Source organism: Eriocheir sinensis, chromosome 36, assembly GCF_024679095.1.
Source record: "Eriocheir sinensis breed Jianghai 21 chromosome 36, ASM2467909v1, whole genome shotgun sequence".
NCBI classification, from domain to species: domain Eukaryota; kingdom Metazoa; phylum Arthropoda; class Malacostraca; order Decapoda; family Varunidae; genus Eriocheir; species Eriocheir sinensis.
Window position 1 is genome coordinate 604,433 of NC_066544.1, and position 7,850 is coordinate 612,282.

At 38.4% G+C, this 7,850-nt stretch overlaps 1 long non-coding RNA gene across 2 annotated transcripts; it reads left to right on the forward strand.

The window, feature by feature from the left end:
• The first annotated feature begins 358 nt into the window (after nt 1–358).
• On the forward strand, nt 359–5,634 carry LOC127008002 (uncharacterized). Of its 2 annotated transcripts, none has more exons than XR_007760731.1 (4): nt 359–521; nt 1,806–1,988; nt 3,867–3,925; nt 4,928–5,634. It is a non-coding gene; the product is annotated as an uncharacterized LOC127008002 (long non-coding RNA). The 2 variants fall into 2 exon arrangements; XR_007760732.1 differs by having other exon boundaries at nt 1,806–1,931.
• Nucleotides 5,635–7,850: the final 2,216 nt, after the last annotated feature.

Sequence of the window (7,850 nt, forward strand, 5' to 3'; positions counted from 1 at the left end):
TATATATTTACTAGGTAGATATAGCCTGACAGCATGTCATGAATAATGCTATTATTGTTATATTATTATACCGCAATTATATTACTTTCTCTGCATGTGTGGTTAGATGTGTTTTATGTGTTTAACCTTTCTGTATACATACTGGAATGAACCAAGGAATTGTAGCCCTACTGCCGTTCTTTAAAACTATGTGATCATGTTTTTTCTTCCAAACTCATTGTTTTAGCAAGCACGCTGACTTCCATCAGTAATGATGATATACATACATTGAGTCATTGGTTTGTAGGGGGAAAGAGTGGGTGAATATAATTATCTCGGTCTAACTTATACTGTTTATTATACCGCTATTCGCAGCGATATCTTTCTCTGCTCCGATTGCAACGCTGCCTCGTTCAAAAATCATAACACCGCCGCGGCCGCCACGTTTACCAGCCGGAGCCTCAAATCATGTCCCTTTGTGGTGATAAAGAGGACACAGCCTGGTGTGAAGCTACATTTATTACGGAAGGATGCCAGCCGGGGTAAGTGATATATATATAAATAATGATAATGTGGAAATTCTAATCATTTTCACGCTGACAGTTGTTCTGAACTTGCTAACTGCATGCCTCCCCTCCTCCCGCGGCAAGAGGCCGAATGGCCTACACACGGCAGCTCCAGATTCCACCCCATTACCACCTGTTAGCCTCGTCCATGTAGCTATCCAGTCTACTCTTAAAACAAGCTATCGTCCCTGCACTCACTATGTGATTGCGGAATATATTCCATTCCCCCACCACCCTATTATTAAACCAATGCCTGCCCATTTCCCTCCTAAATCTATACTTTTCTAATTTAAGTCAATTACTGTATGTTCTATCTTGCCAAACATCATATGCAAAAGTTAACCAGCATATCTCCACTCTTTCATCCCTTACACTGATAAACTGGAACAGCCTTCCATTGTCCGCATTTCCTCGTGCCTATAATTTGACCTCCAAGAAGAGTGTATCAAGACTCTACTTTTGTCTGTTTGGGAGTGGCGAGTAGTGGGGCTTTTTTTTCTAGTCGCTTTGTTGCTCTTGAGCTGTCTCCTTTGTTTAAAGAAAATAATAGTTAAATAAATGGAAGTTGGCCGCCAATGCTTCCAACACATTTTGGTGCCATATCTACAAGTGGCTGGTGACTGTAAGCATCTCAGCAACCTGCATGCATCTATGCCATTCCTATCACGGTGCATGGAGCAAGCTTCACATAACACTCAGACAGAGACAGTTTAATTATGGTTACATATCAGACTCAGTTTATTGCTCAGTCTATTAGGTGCAGTGCTGTTGATATTGTTAGTGGTAGTATTAGTACAATTAATGTATTTATTTTAATTAATTTATCAATATTTATTTATTATATTCTTAGTGTTTGAAAATTCCAATACTAGTATTAAGATAAACAAAAATATCAGAAATATATTTATACTCATTAATTATTATTGCTTTTCTTATTATTACTTCCTTCAATGTCCTGGCACTTTGACATCTAGTGTTTTTCTGTCTAGCAGCCAAAATTGTGGTCTTTCTGACTGTGTATGTCCTAAGTCTTCATTGGTGTATCTAGCTATATAACAAAAATCTGCATCTCTCTCCCTTCTCACCCAGTTGTCTCCGTACATCCTTTCAGTATCCAAAGAATTTCAATTTACATCTTGTAATCACTCAGCTAATGCAGTGCAATCCTCATCTCTGTATTTTACCGTGTGGACATACTCTTTCCTTCCATGTTCCACTGTCGTATGTTATTCCACATCTAACACAACCACATCCCAACAGATCCGAACACGTCCGATATCATCCAAGAGAATGTGGCAGCTGAAGGGGGAGAGTCCAAGAAAGAGGCCAAGGGTGAAAACATTTAGCCACCCCCCCTGAAGTACATGGCATCATTCAACCCTCTTGGTGAGCTGCAGGAATGTGCTTCCCATTGCAGTGCACCAGCTCCATGTACTGATTTTGGTATGAATACTTCATCTAGTGTTTGTTGATTGTTGTGTTATTAATCTAATTATGACTTCACAAAATAGACTGTGCAAGTCACTTAACACATGCCCTGCTCAACATCACTTTTAAGTTGTAGAATTCCTTCATATGGATGCTGATTTATGTATCCTGAAATGATTGGATATTGATTGTCTTAACATTTTTTTTTTTTGTCCATGACCATGAACCATGTTACGGTATGTCTTTGGGTGTAGATCCAGGAAATGAGTTTTTGGGAGGACGTCAGACTTTTTGCGGGTGGAAGGAGTATTAGCATTACCGATTAGCCATTCTAGGCAGTCCTGGTCTTGAAAAACTGGTGAAGTGACCTAAATCAATGGGTATAACGGCCTGGACTTTGTGCCAAAGCATTGTTTTAGCCGCAGCGCGCTTTTGAGCTAGTTTTCCTGTATCACTCAGGAACATTGGGGGGGCCTGGGCCCCCCTTTGGATCCACCAATGTAGCTATGTCTTATAATATATCTATCCTTTACAGTCTGATGGTGCATCCTTCTAGGTTGTCAAGTTTTAGTAGCTACTCATGAGAAGTATTCCTTATAATGATCATTGATTTCCAGATGGTTTGCACTAAAAAAAGTGTCGTGTAACCTGCCGCAAATAATAATCAGCTGTAGTCAACACTTGCTTTAAAGAACCAATATGGAGGAAGGGGGTGATGTTATATCCAAAAATCTTTTACATCTGAAGTATCCAACCTTTTTGTGTATAATAAACTTTGTTTGTTACATGAACTTAAAAGTTCACAATTTCCATACATGATTCTTTTTTCCTTGTATTTGATGATTAATCCTGACATGTATTTCCATTATCAGCAGGTAGTATATAGTAACAAGACAATAATACACATTATAACAATGTATATATTATAGCCCAATGAGTGCACGAGATCATTTACCTCATCAGTGACGCCAAGTCCAGGAGTCCTTCCCTAAATTCTTTGCCCAAATTTGTGACACCAAGTATAATAACTAGTTTTAGTGACCATTTGCATCCATTTTTCACTTTGATTAAAAAATTGCCTCCATTCCCCTACCACCCTATTGCTAAACCAATGCTTGCCTACACCTCTCCTAAATCTATACTTTTCTAATTTAAATCCATTACTGCGAGTTCTATCCTGCTGGCAAATTTTCAGTACTTTACTTATATCGCCTTTGTTGTAACCCTTGACCCATTTGAATACTTCTATCAGATCTCCCCGCACTCTTCGTCTCTCTAGTGAATGTAAGTTTAGATGTTTCAGCCTATTTTGATATGGGAGGTTCCTCAGCCCCTGAATCATCTTGGTCATCCTCCTCTGAACTGATTCTAGCAAGTTGATGTCCATTCTGTAGTGTGGGCACCAAAACTGGACAGCATAATCTAAGTGTGGCCTAACTAACGCTAAATAGAGTCTGAGGATGACCTTTGCACTCCTGTTGCTTACCGTCCTGTTAATAAAGCCTAATACCCTGTTAGCCCTATTCCTCGCACTAATACATTGCTTCCTTAGTTTTGGTCAGAGTTCACTAACACTCCCGAATCACTTTCACACTCAGCCTATCGCTGTGGAGTCTAAACTATACCCGTGTAATGGGTTGCGTGTTCCTACACTAAGTACACTACACTTGGTGATGTTAAAATTCATCTGCCATTTCTCTGACCAGGCTGACAGTTTGTTGAGATCCTACTGCAGTGCTCTAGCATCCTCCCCTGTCCTAATAGTGCGTCCTATTTTGGTGTCATCTGCAAATTTACCTATGTCATTAGTTATCCCATTGTCTATGTCATTGATGTAGATAATGAATACTATTAAATTATTGATTAAATGATTAAAAAATTACCTCTCAACAGGTGTGAACTTGATGGGATTGGAGGAAACTCGACTCGGCCATGAAGCTCACCACAATATAGTAAGGAACCTCTTGTTCTCAGTGATAATTTATCCTCTTTAGTTACTATTCCGTGTTGCTTTAATCACAACTAATGTGTTGGAAACATTACAGCTTAATAACATACCTCACATCTCTGCATACAAATTGAGTTCAATATTCAACTGTTACACCAGTAGGCTTCATATCTAAAAAAAAAAGTTGAAATTTTGAATGATATATTTGAACTCTTTATTATGTTTCTATGGCTGTAGTACCGTTACGATTAGTCGAGTGATCAGCATATGGGTCTTATGTTTTTGATAGCATAGGTTCAAATTTTGCCATAGGCTGGCATTTGATAGTAACAGTAGTGTCCACAGATATCTACCTGTTTCTTGTTTATCCTGTTCCACTTTAAACCATGACTGGCCAATCTTTGAAGAGGTAGCATAACCTTGAAATGCCACTAACAAACCTTTGTCCATTCTTCTGAGGTGATCCTTTTTTTTTTTTTTTTCCACCTGCCTATAGCGCCGGTAGGTTTTCTTCAGGCGCCTGGCGGTCGGCCCGGGCCCGTCATGATGCAGGCTTTTTTTTTTTTTTTTTTGTGGTGCCATTTAGTATTGGCTCATGCTGCCGCCCAGAACTCATTCTTGATTCACTTGGATGGTTTAGCAGGGCTTAGGTATGACTAACATTGCAGAAACAGGGAATTTTTATATTTTTAGTGCGGCAACACATTGACAAATGTTTTAGTATGGACTGAACATCAAAGATATATATGGTAAATGGGTGCTTGTAGATCTAGACATTATATCTGTCAAGAGTCTCCAGTTGTATCCTCTCCCCCATCTCTCCTGAAAATATTACTCTTGTCAGGCAACCTAAGTGAAGCCTTCCATCGATGCTGGCGTGCAGACATAATGTCAATGCTTAGATTCACTGTCCTTATAGCACTGAAAATAATGCAATTACATGCACATATTTTATTATTTAGAATTGTGATTAATTGTGATTAAATATTTTTTCATGTATTTTCAGACATGAAAAGTGAAAATTGCTGCACACAACAGTCTGTCGTCTGCACCGGGAGGCAAGGCAGCTCAAAGCCCAGGCTGTTACAAATCCTGGGCAGTTTTTGCCCAGAGCCAGCAATTTTTTAGATCCAATAGGGATGGATTTTTTCTGAGGTCAGGTTCAACATGCTGCAAGATGCCAAGATCTAAGCCTAGTAGGAGATATGGGTTACAAGAGAGGAGGTTTGCTCTGGCCTTATACTATCAAAGTCCAAATGCTAATAGATTTCTGAGCACAGTATTTCACTTGTCTTCAGCTTCAACACTTCACTCATGACTCAGGGGTATTTCAGTACATGTTGGCTGGAGCAAACAGACTCTGACAGCCCTGCAGCAAAGAGCACAGGCTTTGTCAAAAGAAGAGAAACTTCGTGGGATTTGCCATTATTTAGTATTACTCTTGTTACGCCAAGAATTTTTTTCCATATACTTTGCCAAATATTGCAAGTAATGCACCATTGTTGGGCTTGCTTGTTATAAATCAGATCTTGTTCAATTAACAAGCTTTGGGTGTCTGCCACTTTCCAGTTGTAATGCAAGGAATCATTTATCTTCCCTGCTAGATATCACACGTAATGCACCATTGTTGGTTTTGCTTGTTATAAATCAGATCTTGTTCAGTTAAAAAGCTTTAGGTGTCTGCCACTTTCCAATTGTAATGCAAGGAATCCCCTGCCATATATCGCATGTACTGCACCATTGTTGGTTTTGCCTGTTATAAATCAGATCTTGTTCAGCTCACAAGCTTTGAATATCTGCCATTGTTTATTTCAGGTGTAATGCTTGAAAGCATTTGTTCTCTTCCCTACCCAACAGTATGCAATGCTTTATTGTGGATTTTGCCTGTTATATTTAATCTTGTTCAGGTAGCAAGCTTTTGATGTCTGCCTTACCTAATATGTCCTGCAGTGACACTTGGCTTGGTTTCATAATGTGAAATACAGCATGTAATTTCATCACACTGAGTGTCTATCATCACGTGTCTGGCATCATTAATGTGGCTTCCAGGAGTAATCTTGTTTGTATTACAGCTTGCAAATTTTTTTCTGCTTTATATGATATACATAATCACATAGGTATGATTTACAAAATGTAATGGCAGTTGATATTCTTGACTAATGCTTCATAAACCTTGTGAAAAATAATGCTTTTTTGAAGAGGGGGGGGGGGGGACAGAGAGTGGTTTGTTTGGTTGGCCAGTTCAAGGAGTTTCATATCAAATGATTTTATTACATCCAACTTTAATGTGTGCTAAAAACATATATTTTATTACATCCAACTTTAATGTGTGCTAAAAACATATATTTTATTACATCCAACTTTAATGTGTGCTTCCTGCAATAAATGCTACATGTTTACTGATGTAGCCTATGAAATACATATCACTCTCTGCCCTGTAATTTGGTGTGTCACATACTGCAGCATAACTTTCCTGCTATTTTCTTACACTATGAGTTGCCTTATTTTGTCTCATTTGCTTTTATCATATGTGCCTCTGCTGCATAGTTGTGCCTGCTGAGCTTAATATCTTCATGACCCTGACACCAAGGTCAGAGCTTGTGAGATCATACCGTGTCCTACATTCCATTTTCACCTCCAGGCTCGGCTGTCTCCCAGGACCACCAAGTTATTGCATTCCATTGAAGACAACTCGTGTGTTACCTTCTTAATGTCCTCCATCATGTATTTCAGCATGTTTTATGATGCTTTGCTCTTATATTGATGTGCCTTGCAACATTTTTATACAGTTTTCATTGTATATAACGCACCATTGTTGGTTTTGCCTGTTATAAATTGGGTCATGTTCAGTTAACAAGCTTTGAGTGTCTCCCATTGTTTATTTCAGTTGTAATGCTTAGAAGCTTTTGTTCTCTGCCCTGTCAAGCAGTATACAATGCTTGCCATTATCTGGCACTTGTACAGTTAGTATGATATTTTTACTCAGCTAAGAGCATTTTGCAAAAGGTAAAGGTAAGGCTGGGGGCATACGCTGTAGCAGCACGTGGCCTCGGTGCTCATCTCTGTAACATTAGCCCATGAGCCTGTGGTGTTAGGGAACCCATTACCCTGGGACACAGGACCAGTGTGACATCCGTTACCACAGTTGCAAAGGCATTATAGTAATTTAGCATGCATAGAATGTTGTATGCTTTGCTTGTATTTAGCACTGATATGTTTCATACACACACACACAAATCTATATATATATATATATATATATATATATATATATATATATATATATATATATATATATATATATATATATATATATATATATATATATATATATATATATATATATATATATTTATATATATATATATATATATATATATATATATATATATATATATATATATATATATATATATATATATATATATATATATGAGCAAATGCTTTCAACATCATATTTTTCCTAAAAAAACAAATTGATATAGTGTAGATAATACCTAATAAAACATAAGAACAAATATATTTTTCTTTACCCCATTAGTAAATCATTTTACAATGAAAAAAAATAAGTGAAGGCTGGATAGGGTGCTGTGGCAGGTACTTCAAAAATAGTTAAGCTACCCCTGAAAGGTGACGTTTTTGGTGGGCTGCAATAGATGGCGTTACTTCCGCACGCCCGAGGAATTACTACATACCACTAGCTCTTCGTATATAGTCTCTTTGGTTACGATGGAGACCTCACAGTCAACGCGTGGGGCTATCGTTGCCCTACATGAAGCGGGCTACACCAATTCTGATATTGCGCGGCAGCTTCGTATCCACCGCAACACAGTATCAAGGTGGATACGGCGACATGAAGACACTAGTGAAACAGAAGACATGCCACGGGTCGGCAGGCCACGCTGCACCACCCCCAATGACGATCAGGT